Raw genomic sequence first — 19,993 nt, forward strand, 5'->3', positions numbered from 1 at the left:
AAGCCTTGCCTTATGATTTTCTTGGCTAACACTGCTCCTCCCATATGGGCCCCGCAAATTCCTGAGTGTACTGATTCCATTGCCTCGCGGGCTTCTCCCGCATCCAAGCACCTTAGTTGTAACCCATCGATGTGCCTTTTGTAAAGCAAGTCGTTGTGGATGACGAACTGCCGGGCTAACCTTCTAATCACAGCTTGATCCCTAGGTTCTGATTCTGCCGGATATGTTCCACTCTTCATGTAGTTCACGATATCGAAATACCACGGTTTTTCATCTGCCCCTAACAGCATTACGTCCTCGTAGCATGGTTTGTGAGATCTCCTCAATACCAACGGTTTCGAGGCAAGGTTCCGGGGGTTGTCCCAAACTGACACCAAAGTGGCCAAAGCGTCTGCCGCCTGGTTCTGTGCTCGAGGGATATGATGAAAACGACATTCCTTGAATCTTTGTGCCAACCCATCTAGCTGGTCTAGGTATGGACGTAGCCTTTCTTCCCTCACTTCCCAGTTTCCTTGTGCCTGTTCGATGATCAACTTGGAGTCACCCCAAATTTCGACATACGATGCTCCCAGCGCTGCTAATGACTCTAAGCCATAAATGCACGCTTCATATTCGGCCATATTATTGGTAAGAGGGAACGACAACTTCTTGGCCATCGAGATCATTTCTCCCTCTGGTGAGGTGAGTAGTACTCCTACTCCAGCTCCATTCGAATTAACTGCTCCGTCGAAGAACATTTTCCATGGTATAACTTCGATTGCATTCAAGTGCTCATCGAGGAAGTCATAGCTTACTTCTTCCTCTTCTGCATTCAAGGGTTGGTTGGCCAGAAATTCTGCCACGGCCCTCCCTTTGATAACCTTCTTCGTCACATATTCAATGTTAAACTCGGACAAAAGCAACAACCATCTGGCTAACTTCCCCGTCAAGGATGGAGTTCGGTATAGATACTTCACGGGGTCCATTCGAGAAATAATGATCACTTTATACGATTGGAAATAGTACCGCAGTTTCTTTGTCAACCATACTACTGCCACACATGTCTTTTCGATCATGTTGTACTTGAGCTCGTACTCCAGGAATTTCTTACTCAAATAATACACCGCGTGCTCCACACCGGTGTCTCCCTCTTGAGCCAGCATTGCCCCAATAGATCGCTCTTCGATCGCCACATAGAGGAGAAGCGGTTTTCCTAGTTTAGGCGGTCTCAGCACTGGCGGATTAGACAAGTAGCTCCGGACGCTCTCCAGAGCTTGCTGACACTTATCATTCCAAGTAGCGGGTTGGTCTTTCCTTAGCAACTTAAAGATTGGCTCGCAGATTGCGGTGAGTCTCGCTATGAACCGACTGATATACTGAACCTGCCCCAGAAACCCTCTCACTTCCTTCTCATTTCTCGGCGCCGGCATCTCCTGTATAGCCTTCACTTTATTGGGATCTACCTCAATTCCCTTATTTCCGATTACATAGCCCAAGATTTTCCCTGACGAAACGCCGAAAAAGCACTTCTTCAGATTTAGCCTTAGCTTGAATTCTGCAATTCGGGCCAAAAACTTCTCGAGTGCGACAAAATGCCCTTCTCTTGTCTCTGATTTGACCATCATATCGTCCATGTAGACTTCTACCTCCTTGTGTATCATATCATGGAACAGTGATGTGGCCATTCGCTGGTAAGTTGCCCCGGCATTTTTCAAACCAAACGGCATTACTCTGTAACAGTATTTTCCCCACTCAGTTGTGAACGAGGTTTTCGCTTTGGGCTTTTCGGCCATCTGAACTTGCATGTAGCCCATGAACCCATCCACATTCGTGTGTAAGACGCTTGACGCTGCACTGTCGATCAATACATCGATATGAGGCAATGCGAACTAATCCTTGGGGCATGCCTTGTTAAGATCTCTGTAATCAACGCACATCCTCACTTTGCCGTCCTTTTTTGCGATTGGCACCACATTTGCGACCCAAGGGGGATAGTCGATCACTTCGATGAATCCTGCTTCTAACTGCTTCTTCACCTCCTCTCTGATCTTATCTGCCCATTCTGGTCTCATACGTCGGAGCTTCTGCTTTACAGGCTTTGCTTCGGGGTAAGTTGGAATGCGGTGAGTTACGATAGATTGATCAATTCTAGGCATGTCTTCGTATGTCCATGCGAATACAATTTCGTATTTTTTAATTATTCTCTCGAATTCTTTTCTCTCTTCAATAGTTAATTCTTGAGCAATTTGTATAAGTTTAGGATTTTCATTCGTACCAAGATTGAAAGTTGACATTTCTATTGCATTGATTTCAAATGTAGGCATGTTATATGAATGAGAATGCATGGAATGATCATGATCGACATCAAGCAAGTAAGCGAAATCAGAATTCATTTCATTGATAGCATGGGTGATTACATCATCTGATTCAAACAAAGCAGTAATACAATTTTCATCATCAAGGTTCTCGGGCTCCTCATGAACCTTGGAGGTACTAGGCTCATCTCCTGCTCCTGCAGTTGCTTCAATGGTGATGACTTGCTCCTCGGCATTTAAATCCAGCATCATAATCTCCTCGACAAAGCAGCTCGCCTTTCCTTTGCCCCAGTCGGCAACATCATCAAAGATCTCAAAACTTGGCAGAATCTTTCCTTCGGCGCTAACAGCCACTTCCGACTCATCATCAGACTCATCCCAGATGTTGATCGGAACCCTCTGATTGATACCTTCCTCGTCGGAGGAACTTCCCCAAACGTCCACGACCATTAGATCCATTATGTGAGGGACATTCGAATTTATGTAGGAAGGGTCCGACGATCCATACCGAGCCCAGCCTATCAGTTCTTCATAGTCCTTGAGGAACACTCCATTCATTCTTCTAGCCACGAGTGGAATAGCACCCTTTCGGATGCACATGAGTTGCTCCTGATCACTCAAGGTGACCCGACACGAGGCATACTTGAATCTCCATCTTCTAGCATAATCCACAAATGGTTCCTCGGGGAATTGCCTGATCCTTTCTAAATCTTCCAACGACCCTGTCCACGGAATGTACATCTCATACCTCTGCACAAAGGCCTCCATGAAGGATCCCCAGTCCCCTTTTGTCTTTGCCGAGAGCATTCGGTGCCACATCAAAGCTTCTCCTATGAGTGTCTTTGGAAAATGCTGGACTAACTCACTTCGGTAGAGTCCCGCGTCAAACATGTAGGCACGGAAACGGTTTACGTGATCAATGGGATTCTCATTTCCCTTATACTTAGACATGGCTGTTACTGCTTCTGGTGTCTCCTCTTCGGGTAATACAGGCATTTCCTCTGGACATTCCCGCGCGGCGTATTTCTTGATGAATCTCTTAGTCATTTTTGCCCAATCTGCTTTAACGTGCATTGGAAGAGACATGTACCACACTAGTGACTCTCCTGCCAGTGAGTTGCAAAACAAGCTCGTGATCTCCCCCTCTTTGAAACCTAGAGGACCCATAGCCGACAGATAAAAATGCAAGTGCTCCATGGGGTCCTTCCCTTCATTATACTTGCTGACAGTCGGAAACGGACGTTTGATAGGCCCAATTTGCATCGCGCTATATTCCCCTGCCTGTGTTTTGTCTCTTCGATACTTCATCAAAAACAAGCTTGACATCAGTGACCAATCATGCTTAGTCGAGTCAGGTAGCGATTGAAACCACCTCAAAGGTTCGCCCACCAGCGAAAGATAGAACCATGGAGCGACTTTTTCCACTTTGTATGGCTCCCCAAACATAGCACACACGTATCCATACAAATGAGCTTCGGGGTCTTTTATCCCACTAAACAATTTCAACACAGGCATGATCCTCCGAGATGATACTTCCTCGGTTTCCTCAGTTTTAGTTCTATCATCCACCACCTCTTCCGTTGGCTCTTCCTCCAAAACAGACACGTATAAACCATTCCCCACATTCCTTTTCTCATCGGAGTCCAACAACTCCTCTTCATTTTCCTCGAAGGATTCCATCACTACATTTTCTTTCAGACCGACTCCGATCATGCTCACCCTATGATTAGGCAATGGATTACGCCTAGTGGAAGGGTTCGCTGACGAAGGATCAGCTATCTTCTTCTCCTCAATCAAATCTTGGATCTCGTGCTTCAACCTCTCACAGTTCTCAATAGTATGCCCATAACTGCTGTGGAACTCGCAGTACCCCCTAGCTTGTATCTGCTGAGTGGGTGGAGCTTTGTTATAAGGAGTAAGAGCCTTCAACAACCCCTTCTTCTGCAATCGTTCGAAAACTTTTGCGTAGGTCTGATCAAATTTGGCGAACTGCCTCTTTTCGATAGCATTAAGATCAAGCACTTTCACTGCTGCAGATTCTGCACTCGCGCTTGGCCCTCCGGCGCTATATCCAGACTTCGTCCACTTGGTATATGCCTTTTTCGGTTCTCCATCCCCCTCAACTGTCAAGGCACAGCTATACATTTGGTTGAAATCGGTAAAAGGCATGTACCGCATCTCATTCTTAATATACGGCAATGTGTTACCGACTACCATTCGGATCTGATCCTGCTCAAGCGGCTTCTGCTTCATAACCGCGGCCTTGGCTCTCCATCTTTTTACAAAATCGGAAAAAGATTCCCCAGTCTGCTGCTTAGTGCTCTCTAGCTCTTTCAAAGTGACCTCAAGCATGGTATTGAAGCTATACTGAGCGATGAATGACTTCGCTAACTCCTTCCAATCCCTCTTCGTCACCATAGGCAATGCATGAAACCATGTGAGGGCAGCCCCCTCAAGATAGGTGTTAAACAGCCCCAGGACTTGATCCTCAGTCAGGATCGTGTGCTTCATTACAGCGACATACTGATTCATGTGGGCAGTGGGATCCCCAGTTCCATCGAACTTTTTCATGTCAGGGAGCCGGAATTTCAAAGGCAAAGCCGTTGCCGATAAACAATTCTTCAAGTTATAAAAGTCCTGACTCCCGGAACTTCCCCCACGTAGATCCTGCACCTCCTGAGTGATGTGTTGCTTCCACTCCTCTTCCTTAGCTTTCTCTTTCTCAAGCTGCTTCCGGATATAATCCTGATAGTCATCCTCATTCCCAAAGCGAGGTCCATCGTTCACCTCATTCTCAGCGTGTTTACTGCCACTTTTGTCGTCTTTCATCGCCAGCTTAGCTAACTGGGCCACTATCACCGCTAACTGCTCATTAATGTTGTTCACAGAGTTTTCCAATCCGGCCACTTTTTCGTCGGTCGCAGACATACTGGCTGAAGACTGAGTATACTCGGACGAAGATGATTCAAAAGCCACAACTACTGATTCAGAACTGTCAATCTGTAACTGGTCAAACTGCCTAACTAGCCGACTGCTCTCTCGGTACCACAATCGCTTAATGATGACGTCTGCGCGAACGGTATCCATTAGCATGTATGCATGATTTTATATGCATGGTTCGTGGTGTGTGCGTTTATTTATTTACGGATATATAAAATAAGAAGAACAAACGTTAGTCTAATTACACGTATCACAACATCTCTCTTCCACCCTTATTCCTCCACACACTCGATGGTCCAAGTCTCTTTCCTAGGATTTTGGTTTGGGGCTCACATTTCGGTCCAGGGGACGCGTGATGCCGTCGATTATTGCGGAAAAGTAGATCAGTCATCAGACAATACAGTTCGTTTTGACGTATCAACGTTCAGTGACTAAGAAATCGACCAAGTCGGATTGTCCTTTCGGAATAACTCGTATTTCGTCCTTTCGTCAGACGCATTAGTTCGGGTTTTGAATCCCTTTGAGCGCATCTCAGTTTTTAGACGTGGTACGAGTTATTCTTCTAGTCCAATCGTTCATTATTGTCAATGACTCGTTCCCTTTTGTTCGCGCGGGTTCGTGTCTCGATTTTGGATTACAACGGGATCTTTTGGATCTATCGAGAGACGTAACCACGTGTTTATTTAGTGATGGAATCACTTTTGGATTTTATTTTAGGGAACGGACTCATCGCGTAACGCGTTTGTTCTTAGCGTCGAGGATCCATTTGCTCATTTTAGCTACATGAAAAGACGGCGAGTCTTATTTTGAGCGCACGGTAACCTTTCGGCTAGCAACAGTCCGTTGTTCTTCCCAATTCACGGGATATATCATCTTAGTGTGGTTATAGAAAATCAACATTTCGTTGAATCGCATGCTTATTCAAAGCGAGGATATCACCGTTCTCTTTCCTTTAGGCACGACTTAAGCAAACACGTACATTGGGCAATATTTCTTGCAGTTTTGGTAACGGTCGAAATGATCGAGTCGTTAGTCAAAACCCGCAGTCTCGTCCATATGGCACAATTATATGGTTTGGCTTAATTCGGCTTTGAGATTTTAAACGGGGTATACACTCGTTCGAGGCACGTATTCAACGGCATTGGTTTATTTTCTTTAACTACGCTCGGGATTGACATATATCGTAAATTCGGAATGATTTTGGTCGTTTAGTTCATTTTTCGCTTTTCTTTTCTTAGTCACTTCTGCGGACACGTCCATTTCTCTTAAGAACGACGTGGGGCATAACGTGAATGCTCGTTTTTTATTCGGAAGGGACGGGCTACTTGTGCGAAACTTTTCACGTTACGACAAGGTCGTTCAAAACAGAAATGTTCTTCGTTTTCGTTTCGTTATGATCTCGTTTTAACCCATTTTATTTAAAGAATGTGAATAACGGCTACTGTTAATATAGTCTTTTGAATCGAAGTATAACTATCCTCAACACCAAACCGATTCATACTAATACGTGCTTACGTCGTAACGCATTTCCTGAACATGTGCCTTCGTCGGGACACAGAAAGGGACAAGGCGGGCCGCACATGTTCATTCATACGAGATGACTAAGTCGTCTTTAGTTTAAATCGTTTCGATGTTGTAGTGTAATTAGTATGTCGACTCAAGAGTATATATTAACGCATCATTTCATTTTCTTTACATACTTTAGGATTTAGACACGTATCATGGCGATTTGAAAACACGAACTGATTCATTTATCACGCCAAAAATAGTAACGAGTAATCCTATGGAAACTTCTAAGGCTCCTATATGCTGACACGGCTGATCACGGGACCTCACAGGACCGCACAAATTCGCCCCTAACGAATGGATGGGGACCCTTTGGCGCCTTACTGTAAGGGGGAACTTACACTAGCCTCTTTCGAGCGACGAATGGACTCTCGCTAGAGGTTTCGCGGAAATTACCCAAAGGGTTTGCAATAATGCACATGAATGCATACGAAAAGAAGTAAAACGATCCGTCCCCGTTAAGGGCTTAATACACGCCTTCCGGAATCAAATTTCTCGCTTCCCCAGCAGAGTCGCCACTTGTTAGACGAGGTGCCGCGGCCTAATCTCGCGGGCGGACCGGGGGGTGGACAACCTCATGGCGACGTAAGCGGTGATTGGCGCCGAAAGTAACCAATCGTGGAATCAAGCTGCTTGGCAGGACCGGAGCTCGGAGATATGGAAGAGTCGCCACCCACGAATGGGAAAATGAACACCGATCCCTTGCGGGAGACCGGTGTGGGTTCGGGAAACTTAGGTACGAGCCGAGAAGGCTAGCTCCTTTCCGGAGAAAGGCTACTAGGCACCCCGACATCGTCCGGTTATGAACAACCGGCCTCCTACTCAGCATGTTAGACGATAACGGACTAATTGTATACTTCTTTAAGTTTGAAATTCATTTGAAACCTTTTCTTTCTCTTTTCAGAAACCGTTTTGAGCATATATTATTGGAAAGCCACATTAGTAAAGAATCACCCATTTATGTTATACATACACAGAGAAGGGGGAAGAAAGAAGTGATTTATTTACAACTTTATTTAAATGTCCTGTTGCGTGTTTATTCTACACTAACTTATTTCTCCAAAACGAGTTTATTTACATGGTTCGCGCCTTAATCGCCGTTGGAACGATTTAGGTGCGTTTTAAAACCCCGATTAGTGAAGTTTACTCGAGTCGCCGTTGGACCGACTCGAGTGCTTTGGAAACGTTTGAGACAAAAACCTTTAGTTAAGAAAACGTGGTTAAACATACAAGTCAATTTTATTTTGTACAAATCCTTTAAGAAAATGATTCAAAAACTCTATTATTCACAAAGAAAGCGATTTTAATTACAATGTTCACTTAATCCGCCTTTGGAACGGATTAAGGTTTTAAAATGTGGTGTTTTAAGAAATGATTTGAAATGTCAAGAAAGCACTATTTATTTACATTAGGGACCTCTAAAAATTCATTAGTTTAAATGATTAAATTGAAAACTCTTTTTGTGATTTATTTTCCCCTTTTTATTCAATGGACTCTCTACTTGTTATAATTGCAACAATAAACACATTAAATCAAAATCCACTCCCAAATAAAGCCCATTTGAAATACGGACTCCTAAATGCCCAAAGAATAAAGAAAATAATGTATATTTTGACCCAAAAAAGGGAAACATGAAATAAGGATAAATGAAAAGATACTATATAATACATATATAAGGAATAATAATGAAAATACTAAGTATAATACATGTTTACTTTAAATATGTGAAAATAATGAACAAAACCCCTAAATAAGAAATTATTATATATCCCCAAAATAGTTTCAACTAATAATAACTAATATAGCCTAAATGGTCCAAAACTATATATATATATACATAATGTAACTTAAATATCAAAATAATACTCATTTATCCACAAAATGTCTACTAATTAATCACCCCAAAAACACCCAAGTGAATATCATTTTAAAATAAAATCCATTATCATCTAAATGAAGGAAAAAGAAAAAGATATATACATACTTATATTAGATTAAATTAATGAAAAATAGTATATAAACATTCTAAATAATTACATGTACCATATATCCAAAAATAGTTTGAAAATATATATTACATAACTATACATATATATATAAAGGATCAAAAGCTTAAAAGTTAAGAAAGAGGGACCAAAACAGCATTTTTTACATTCCAGCAGATTTACCGACGGAAAATCCGTCGGTAAACAGCAATTAGTGACAGAAAAGGAAAATTACAGCAGCACTCCAATTGTTTCCAGATTTATTCAAAAGCTTTAAATTAAGTCTAATTCAATCGTTTCGGATTTCCGAACTACCAAAAATGGATCATAGTTAATAACGGAAGTTCCTAAAACGACGTTTTTATTTTAAAACATTATTCAGAAATTTCTTTAAATTAAAACTTATAATTACAACGTTTTTAATACCCGAACTACCTTTTTATCGGATCACGGTTCGTATTGGGATATCAAAAACGAGGTTTTCTATTTTAAAGCAAACCCGAATTTTATTCAACACGAGACGAAAATTAAATAAATATGCCAAATTAAATAAAACGTGATAAAATAAAAGAATAACTAAATAAATAACAAAAACTATAACATAAAAATAAATAAAGGAAAGGAATGAATTAAATAAAATAAAAGAGTCTAGTCCTCGGATAATACCTTAAATTCGGTATCTGACCGTCGAAACCGATTGATTCCACGAGTCGTGATTTTCCATTTTTTTGTGTTTTGTGTTTTTTTTTTTAGTAAAAATTTAACTTTGGAAAATTTGGATTTTTTTGGGAAAAAAAATATTTTCTCCAAAAAATTAACTTTCTCTCTCTAAAAATGTTTAGAGTGAGAAAGCTCCAAAAACTCTCTCCCCTTTGCATTGGGATCCGTGCCCCTTTTTATAGGGAAACGGGTCCCGGAACAATGGGCGACGCCCGAGTAAAATCGGACGTCGCCCAAAGCCGTTGGGCGGCCGCCCAACCTTGCGTTGGGCTACCGCCCAACATTGTTGGGCGGCCGCCCAACAATAGTTGGGCGAGCGCCCAACGCGAGGTTGGACGCGCGCCCAACTGCCGTTGGGCGCCCGCCCGACGCGACTGGACGCTCGTGCCCAACTGCCGTTGGGCGTCCGCCCGACGCGATTGGGCGCCCGCTCAATGGCCGCCGGGGCGCGCCTCGCGCCGTCGGGCGTGCATGCCCTACGACCGTCGAGCTCGCGTTCCGCGTCGTCGGGCGTTCATGCGCTACGACCGTCGAGGTCGCGTAAGAGCCCTGGTGCTCCGTATGAATGAAGAAAATGTCAGGCACAACCCGTTCGCCAATAGAGATTCGCCTTTTGCAGCTTGGATTGAGGCGGAGGAGACAGAAAGAGCTTTTAAGATTCCCAATCTCGCAATATACACAGGCAAAGATAATCCAGAAGCTCACGTTCGAAAGTATCGAATACTGGCCAGGCTCAACCGAACCACCGAGCCCGTGCTCTGCAAAATGTTTGTCACCACGCTGGGGGGCCCAGCCTATTTGTGGTTTCAATCTCTACCTCCGGGCTCGATAAACAGCTTCGATCAATTGAGCAGGGAATTTTGTGCTAAATTTGCCGGTTGTATTCCTGCAGTGGTGAAATCTGGAAAGCTTTTTGAGTTAAAGAAGAAAGCGAATGAACCCCTTCGGGAGTATGTGGACACTTTCAACCAATTGTGCATACAAATCGTTGATGTGGATATCTCCGTAGCTGTGGAATGTTTCGTAAGAAACACTACCTGCAAGAGTTTGCAGGAAGATCTCATCCGAAAGAAACCCACCAGCATGGCGGAGCTGATGGTGCGTTGTAAAGATTTTATAGAGGTGGACGACATTCGCCGAGGTTCACCATCATCGCCAAAAAGAGACAGGGGCGAATCTCGTCTTAGAGATCGGGACAAAGACAAGCGTCAGGATCCTTCCTCCCGAAGCAAGCGAAGAGATTCTAGGAATAAATCAACGTTTGTCACCTCCTTTACACCTCTCAATGCTTCTAAGAGCGAAGTTCTTATGTGGATCGAGAATAGCCAACACAAGCGGAGCATTTCATACCCCGAACCAAAGGGGGGGGGGGGAGTATACCAATAATGGTAAAAACCCTAAAAACTATTGTAAGTACCACAGGAAAAATGGCCATGACACTGATGCATGCTGGGAATTAGCTCGAGAAATTGAGCGTCTCATAGAAAGGGGCAAATTGGATCGGTTCATCCAAACAAAAGGCAAAAGAGGAGAAGGTGACAGACCCAAGGAGGACCCAAAGAAGAAAGGAAAGGGTACCATCAATGTCATAGCAGGCGGACCTGGGTACCAGCCAACGTTGAAAAAGGCAAAGACTACTGCCCTTGACAGGACGTCATTAAATCGCCCCTTTTCAGATGCAGGTCCTGAGATACCACCCCATGCAGATGCTCTGGTCGCCACTATGATGGTTGAAGGCTGGGAGATGAAAAGGGTAATGATTGATACTGGAAGTTCATGCAATGTCATTACCCGAGGAGCTTTCGCCAAACTCAGGATTGATCCTGTTCAAGTAGAGCCAACCGTGGTCGATATCTTGGGAGTAACGGGACATACTATTCAAACAAAAGGCCAAGTTACTTTGGACTGTGAGCTTACAGACGATGATCAAGCTTGGAGGGGAGATTTAGAGTTTTCGGTCTTGGATGGTCAGTTAGCTTATAATATCATCCTCGGACGACCTTTTATCTCTGAAGTTGCAGCTCTTATCTCCATTCGCCACTTAACGCTTTACATTCCCACGACCAAGGGAGGTGTAATGATCAAAGGTAGCCAAAAGGTGGCCCAAGAGACGTATTCGGCATCATTAATGATTCGCCCCCAGTCTAAGGAGGAAGATGAAGAGGAGCGCGTCACAATGGCCTTGGGCGAGACTGAAATGTACCTTATGGCGGATGGAAAGCAGGTGCGAATGGCTAAAGGGCTCAAAGGCGAGATTAAAGATGCAATCACCAAAGTGCTCTGTGAGGCGGAGGATGTCTTTGCATGGAAGGATGAAATTCTCCCCGGAATCAGCCCAGACGTAATCACTCACAAACTCAACATTGATAAGGATGCAGTTCCTGTGGCTCAGAAACGGAGAAATCATGGCCCGGAAAGGCAGAAGGTGATTGAGGAAGAGATCGCCAAGCTCCAGAGGGCGGATGCCATTGAGGAGGTACTTTACACTCAGTGGTTGGCGAACGTCGTGTTGGTGAAAAAAGCTAGCGGATCTTACCGTATGTGCATTGACTTTACAGATCTCAATAAAGCTTGCCCCAAGGACAACTATCCTTTGCCATGTATTGACATGCTTGTAGATGGAACCGCCGGTCACTCAATGTATTCCTTTACTGATGTGAAGTCAAGTTATCATCAGATCCCTATGGAGCCCTCAGATAGAATCAAGACCTCATTCGTAACACACCAAGCCACTTATTGTTTCAAAGTTATGCCCTTCGGGCTTAAGAACGCATGTGCGACTTATCAGAGGATGATGAACAAGATATTCGCAGATAGTAAAAAGGGTAATTATTCTGTCTATGTGGATGATATGATCATCAAAAGTACGACCGTAGAAAAGCATGCAGATGATATAAAGGAGGTACTGGACATACTCCGACGCCACAATATTAAGTTAAACCCAGAGAAGTGCACTTTCGGGGCAACCTATGGAAAATTCTTAGGGTTCATGATCAGCGAAAAAGGAGTTAGCCCAAATCCTGACAAAGTTAAGGCAGTCCTGGAAATGCAAGCGCCACAGAATATCAGAGAGGTACAACGCCTTAATGGGCGTATCATAGCCTTGGGCAGGTTTATCTCTTGTTCAGCTCGCAGATGCCAGCCCTTTTACGAAGTCATCAAGAAACAAAAGGCATTCGAGTGGAACGAGGATTGTGAAAAAGCCTTCGAAGGAATCAAGCAGTTCCTCACAGAGCCACCCATGATGAGTCGACCTTTGAAGGGAGAAGATCTCTACATGTATGTATCGGTCACAGACAAAGCCGTATGCACGGTCATGATACGAGAAGAGGATGGCCAGCAGTTTCCGATTTATTACGTGAGCAAGGTTTTTGAAAGACGCCGAAACCAGGTATTCAAAGCTTGATAAAATGGCACTGGCTGTTGTAACCACGGCAATCCGCCTTAGGCCATATTTTCAGGCGCATACTGTAGTGGTTCGAACAAATATACCAATGAGAAAGGTGTTGCGGAAACCAGACACTTCAGGAAGGTTGATGGAGTGGGAAATTCGCCTTGGTGAATTCGATGTGAGGTATGAAAGCAGGTCAGCTTTAAAGAGTCAGGTCCTGGCGGACTTCGTGAATGAATTCACTAACGAAGGGATAGATCATCCTAAGCCTCCGATATAGGAATGGTCAATGTACACCGATGGAGCCTCCTCGGCGGATGGAGTGGGTGCAGACGTTGTGATCAAAGGTCCCCAATACATAAAATTACGATACGCAGCAAAATTAAATTTCCATGCCACTAATAATGCTGCTGAATATGAAGCTCTGATACTGGGATTACGCCTACTCCAAGAAATCACTCCGGAGCGGATCGTAATCTACAGCGACTCTAAACTAATGGTCAACCAAGTAATCAAGAATTACGAGGTGAAAGACGGGGTTCTGGCCAAATACGTAGCGGAAGTCAAAAAGTTGCTGGATCACCTTGAAGCTAAGGAAACTAAATGGGAGCTGATTCACGTACCAAGGGAGTCCAACACAGAGGCTGATCATTTGGCCAAAATGGCCTCTTGTGAAGAAAACTGGACAGATCCGGATTGCCCCTTCGAAGTTAAAATAGCTCCAGCATTTGCCTCAGAGGAGGTATCCCTACTCACAACGGTAGAAGATGATTGGAGATCGGTCATTCGCCAATATCTGCTAAATGGAACCTTACCTGAAGACAAGGAAGAGGCACGGCGGATAGTCAGGAGAGCAGCTTATTTCTCCTTGATCAATGACGGCCTTTACAGAAAGTCCTTTAGTCATCCTTGGTTGAAATGCATTCTACCGGAAGAAGGGCAACAGATCCTCAAAGAGCTACATGAGGGATCATGTGGGGCACATGAAGCATCCGCCGCCATCTTGAAAAAATCCAGGTTAGCAGGTTTCTACTGGCCCACGGCTGAATTGGATGCCCAAAAATTGGTAGAATCTTGTCACAATTGTCAGATTCACGCGAATGAATCACATACTACCAAACACATTCAGAGGCCAATCATAGAAGGACGTCCATTCGCCCTCTGGGGAATAGATATTGTCGGCCCATTTCCCCCGACTCGTCGGCAAAGAAGGTACGTGGTAGTGGCAGTGGACCATTTCACCAAATGGGTAGAAGCCGAAGTTGTTTCCTCCATTACTGCAGAACGAATGGTGGAATTCGTCAAAGACAACATAGTAGGAAGATACAGTGTTCCACATACCATCATCACCGATAATGGAACACAGTTCAACTGTGGCGAATTCAAGGCTTTCTGTGAGGGGTTGGGCATCCTGAACAGATTCGCCTCAGCAGTCCAATGGAATGATCGAAGTAACCAATCGAACGATCGTGAAGGGGATAAAGAAAAGATTGGGAGAGCATGATAAGAAATGGGCGGATCAACTAACAAGTGTTTTATGGGCTTATCGCACCACCCCCAAGGACGGCTACAGGGGAAACACCGTTCGCTCTTTCTCATGGCGTTGAAGCCGTTATTCCAGTCGAAATACAGGTCCCCAGTGACCGAGTGGCCTTTTATTATGAAGAGGACAACAGCAAACGACTAAGGGAGCACCTAGATCAGATTGAAGATCGCAGGGATCAATCCTATGTACGCATGGCAGCATACAAACAGCGGATTGCAGCTTACCATGATAAAAACGCCAAACTTGTGGATCTAAATGTGGGAGATCTCGTGCTCCGTAAAGCTGATAAAGTCCAATCTCGAGAAGGCAAGGGCAAGCTAGGACTTAACTGGACGGGTCCATATCAGATAGTGGACAAGATTGGACCAGCCACGTTTAAAATACAGGACATGGAGGGCAATACACTGCCACGCACGTGGAACCTCCAAAATCTCCGCAAATACTTTGTCAGAAAATGAAGTGTATACACGGTCTTGAGTACTCTTTTTCCTTTAATAAGCTTTTTCCCATGTGGTTTTTCTTATTAAAGGTTTTAACGAGGCTCACTTATAAGACCTACTTGCTGTAATAAGGTTTCTCCCATTAATAAACATCATTTGTTCTATTATCTATGTTCTTTTTATTGTTTACTGCAGCAATATCAATATTCCAGTCTTAAAAAGAGGGGGGGCATCCAACGCTCTCCACATTTGCAATGTATCACTATCTTAGAGATATGTCCTCGATGCCCTTAAAAACATAAGAGGATCAATCTTATGGGCGGATCCGCCTCTAGGCGGATCCCAATCTCCAATAGAGTTAAAACGATCCTTGGACGCAAGGTCTTTACACTCTCTTATCCTTCCCAGAAAGGAATTCACAAGTCCTACGGGCGGATCATTTCACCTCAAAGATAGGTAGCAAATCGATCCCCTGGGCAGCTTTACTTCCTCTAGAAGGAATAGAACAGCTTTCAAACCTTCACAAAGGTTCATACAGTGGAGTATGGCTGGCCACCTACTCCAAATCCTAGGTGTCTATATATTTCCTTACGCAAACGTAAAGGTAAAATAACATAGTTTCCATAAAGGATCAAAACAAATTGTACTTAGAAATGTTTTTACAATATCCCAAATAAAAGCAAGCTAAACAACAATAGGAGCATCCTTCTTTGCGCTTTCTTCGCCCACGGTGCTTGCTTGGGGATCCTCCTTCTCCACATTCGCAGATACGCCATCAGGAGATACCTCCTTATTCACCAAAGATGCGGGACCAAGTGGAAGAGCCTGGTCAGGAATTGGTTCTGCATCCGCCTTAAGGGGCACTTCATCAAGCTCATCCACCAAGACCGTAGTAGAGGGTTTGGTTTCCTTCATAGGTCCCTTCATCCATCTCCGAACGTAATCACGGAGGTACTCCTTAGCGTCTGGCATTTTATTGAACTTCGCCACATCTTCCGGTTCAGGGATGGCGAATTGCGGATCTGTGAAGTTAATCTCAGGATGCGCCAAGGAGAAGTACGCCATAAGCATCTCGTCGTAATAAAAAGCTTGCACACCCGCCGTGTATTCAGCTTCTCCAAGGGCGTCTTTGTGGCTCTTGGCATCAGATGCAATCTTTGCCTTTAGACTCTTAATCTCCTCATCCCTGAGAATTAAGGCGGCTGTGGCAGAAGCAAGGTTTGCATTCGCAGAAGCAAGACCTGCATTAATAGAAGCAATAGTGGAATTGGCTTCCACTATCTCTTTCTCCAACCTCTCAATAGTTGCCTTATCCGCCACATTCTGAAGGAGCTCATTTTCCATGGTGTGAAGGCGAGCATACAACTGTCAAAAACAAACGATTCAATCAAAAAGCAAAAGGACTAAGGAACTAATACTTTATACATCTTTTCTAAAAGAAACTCACCGAAAGGAGCTCCGTCTTCCCCTTTTGGGCATGAATTGAACCAGGAATCTGGTCATAGTTCCTCTGCACTTCGCCCACCTGACCCAAGGCCTCATCCAGATCATTTAGGATGGATTCGTTCTCGAAAGAACCTTGGGCTCCTAATTTGGCGGACCAGTATCCACCAATATCAGGCTTCGCCGTCTACACAAACATGAAAGAGTCATACTCCGGTCCAAAACTTGATGAACGAAAGGAAATCAAAAGGTAGACTACCTGTGCAATCTCCTCAGCAGGTTTGGCGGACCTCATGGCGTCCGCCATAAGCTTAAGGCCCCCAGTGGTGTTGGGCTTCCTCCTCTTTAGTGGCGGATCAACCACCTTCTCTGCGGGACGTTTACCAGTATCAGCTTGAGGATTCACCGCTTGACCTTTCTTGCGTGCTTCAGCCTCCAAAAACTTCCTGCGTGTCTCTGCAAGAGCGTGATTGGCCTTAGATACACCCCTGCCAAAGAAAACATTAAAGTAACCAAAGTTCACGAAGAAATGAAGGGTACCTTGGTCAAATTGTGCAATCTTTGAGTAAATAAATTTATCCTCTTCCCGGCGAATCAATGGGATATCACTCATCATGAAAGCTAAGGCATCTGCATAAGTCCATGCATCCGCCTTAATCTGCTTCATGAGCTCCGCCACCTCCTCATCACTGTTTGTTAAAATTCGCATGTCACCCGCCATATGTAGCGGCCTGGGATTCCAGACTGAAGGAAAGCCCAATGGTTCGCCATCCTTTATCTTCACGTAGAAGAATTTCTCATCCCAGCAATGAACATTAGACATTTTTTCGCTAAAAGGCGAATAAGCTCCGAACTTAGCGAACGTGAGATAAGATTCGGACTTCCTTTTTGAGGGTTTGTGAAAAGCTTTAAAGATACGGCCCGTGTATACAACTCCTAAATTCGAGGCAAGGTAGCAGTCTAAAGCAATGTCCAACCAGCAGTTAGGATGTAGCTGGCTGACTGTGATGTCAAAGTAAGAGAGGATGTCCGCCATCATCTTTGGAAGAGGAAGTCGGAACCCTCTCTCCACATGACTACTATACACTGTGAGGAAGCCGCTAGGCGGACAGGAAGGACGTTGATGAGATGCGACGAGCTGGGTCTCATAATTTTTGGTCCAGGGAAAGCGATCCACCAGATTCGCTAGATCCGCGACATTCATGCGAGACGGAGTGGACTCCGCTCGGGGATTCTTTTTCTTGGGAGGAATCGAAGAAGAGGCCATTGATCCCCGGAACCACCTAGGGTCACCGGCCGGAGCAGCACCGGAGATAGAAGTAAAAAGAGAGGGATTCCTAGTGGAACGAGTCTGGTAATGATTACGCGCCGAGTTATCAAACTCAGCTAAATCGGAATTAACCGTGTCCCCGGAAGAAGGGGAGTTCTCCGATGATGAGGTAGTCCAGCTAAAATCTACTTCAATTTCAGGAGGAGAAGAGGAATTAAAAAGTTCTGAAGTTGATCTAGAAGATGAAGACGAACTTCTAAACATCCAGGAAAAGTTAAAGTGAAAAGAAAAACTTACATGAAAAATCGGAAGCTTGGTGCAAAACCCAGAAGAAATCCCAGAAAAGCTTCGAGCGTAGGAGAAAAATGGGGAAATGAGGAAGAAAGAGAAAGCGTAAGAAGAAGAAAGAAGTTTTCTTCTTCCTGGGACAGTGTGTCCACTACACGTGTCAGTCATCCAATGGCATTGAACAATGTGCTCATTAATGCGAGTGTTTATGACGGCGCGCGGAAGTTCAAAAGCCCTAAAGGACTTTAAGGACATTTTGGGGGGGCTTCTGATAACATTGAGATATTATCCTGAGGACCAAAAGGGATATTCACCTCAAAGTACGCCGCGTAGTGGTCTCCAAAAGGAAGCTGGTTGGCGGATCTCCCCAGATCAGCTTAGAGAGATCCGCTGGCGGACCTATAGGGCGAATCTCTCCCTTCGCCACTATAACGGCTGGCCGCTGACTCGGCCATAAAAGATCATTGATGAGTTATTAATTAGCTAATCCGCCAGGTTCAGAATAACCCGTAACCGTCATTAATGAGGCATTAATGGAGACTTTCTAGTTACCTGAAGGTTACAACTTCCCAGCTATATATAGCCTGATCCCCTAGGTTATCAAGGTACACACACATTCTCACCATTCTTGTCAATTCCGTTGGTTTCCTTGATCCATCTTACTGACTTTGGCATCGGAGTGTCCCCGGCCGATCCCAACGGCACCTCACAGGGAAGTGCTCCGATCAAGGATTTTTTCTCAAGTTAACATATATATATATTAGAAATACAATCGTAAATACTTATAAATAATTCTTCTAAAAATATAATATTATTAAAATTATATTTATCTTGTTAACTACAAAAAAAAAAATAAAAAATTCATGTAAAATTTGAATTTATTAATATAATTTTCATTTTAAAATTAAAAAAATTAACATTTATTTTAACTAATTTTTTAATTTTATGTTTATAATTTTTTAAATTATTTGAAGCTTATTATTTTAAACTCTAGACGTATAACATGGTATAAATAAAGATTTTTTATTAATTAGGATATGTGTGTTTAGTGGGAATTATAAATTCCCCATTAATATTTTGTACTTTAGTGGTGAATTACAAATAATCCCCACTAATGTGTTTTAAAATATTTTTTAATAAAACCCGAATAAAATGCATATATACCATGTTTTGTGACGAAACTCTAACTCTCCACAATATATTTTATGAATTGTGGCAAAATTACAAATTCGCCATAAATGTTTAAAATTACAAAATTTAGTAGCTAGATTACCGCCTAAATATTGACGCCTATTATTTTAGGTGTTTTTGTGGGGAAATCTAGTATTTCCCCACTATTAAGCATAGATTTTAGTGGGAAAGACTTTAAGGAGACAGATGAAAAGAATGCGAATTTATTTATTACCGTCTAAAATTGGGGCTGTTATTTAGCTTTATTGTGGAGAATTAAATCATATCGCCACTACAGTGCATATGTATTAGTGAGGAGACTAGGAATCCTCACAATATATATATTTTTCTGTGGCGAATATATAATTTCCCACAATATATGATGTTAACTATGGCAATTTTTTTGAATCCCCACTAATATATAATGTTATATATAAAGATAAATAATAGTGCCAATTTTATACAATTTTCTTATAGTGGGGGAAATCATTTAAAACGCCACCAAAATATATACAATTTTATGGGAATTTATAATTCGTCCCTATAAGGAGTTTATGTGTGGAATTAATTTGTTTGCCACTAAGACATGCATTATTTTATGTGGAACAGCTTGATTTGTCACAAAAATATATCCAATTTCACCATTATATATTATGTTTTTGTGTCGAGTATATTATTTCTCCACTGGTATATCATTTTATGTGGGAAAAAAATGAATTCCCCACTGAAATCTTATGATTAGTGGCAAAATATGTATTCCCCACAAATCTATTAATTTTAGTGGCAAATAATATCTTCCCACTAGATATTGCTCCGGGGTTTTGAGGGGGAACGATGTTTGCCTCGGCCACATGGGTTTTCTTCGCCCCTCGAATTCTTTCGGCCAGTATGGTGCTTGCGAGGGCTCCTTGATCTGGAATACCTTCGCTTAGTTGACAGG

Source organism: Euphorbia lathyris, chromosome 9 (assembly GCF_963576675.1).
Source record: "Euphorbia lathyris chromosome 9, ddEupLath1.1, whole genome shotgun sequence".
NCBI classification, from domain to species: Eukaryota; Viridiplantae; Streptophyta; class Magnoliopsida; order Malpighiales; family Euphorbiaceae; genus Euphorbia; species Euphorbia lathyris.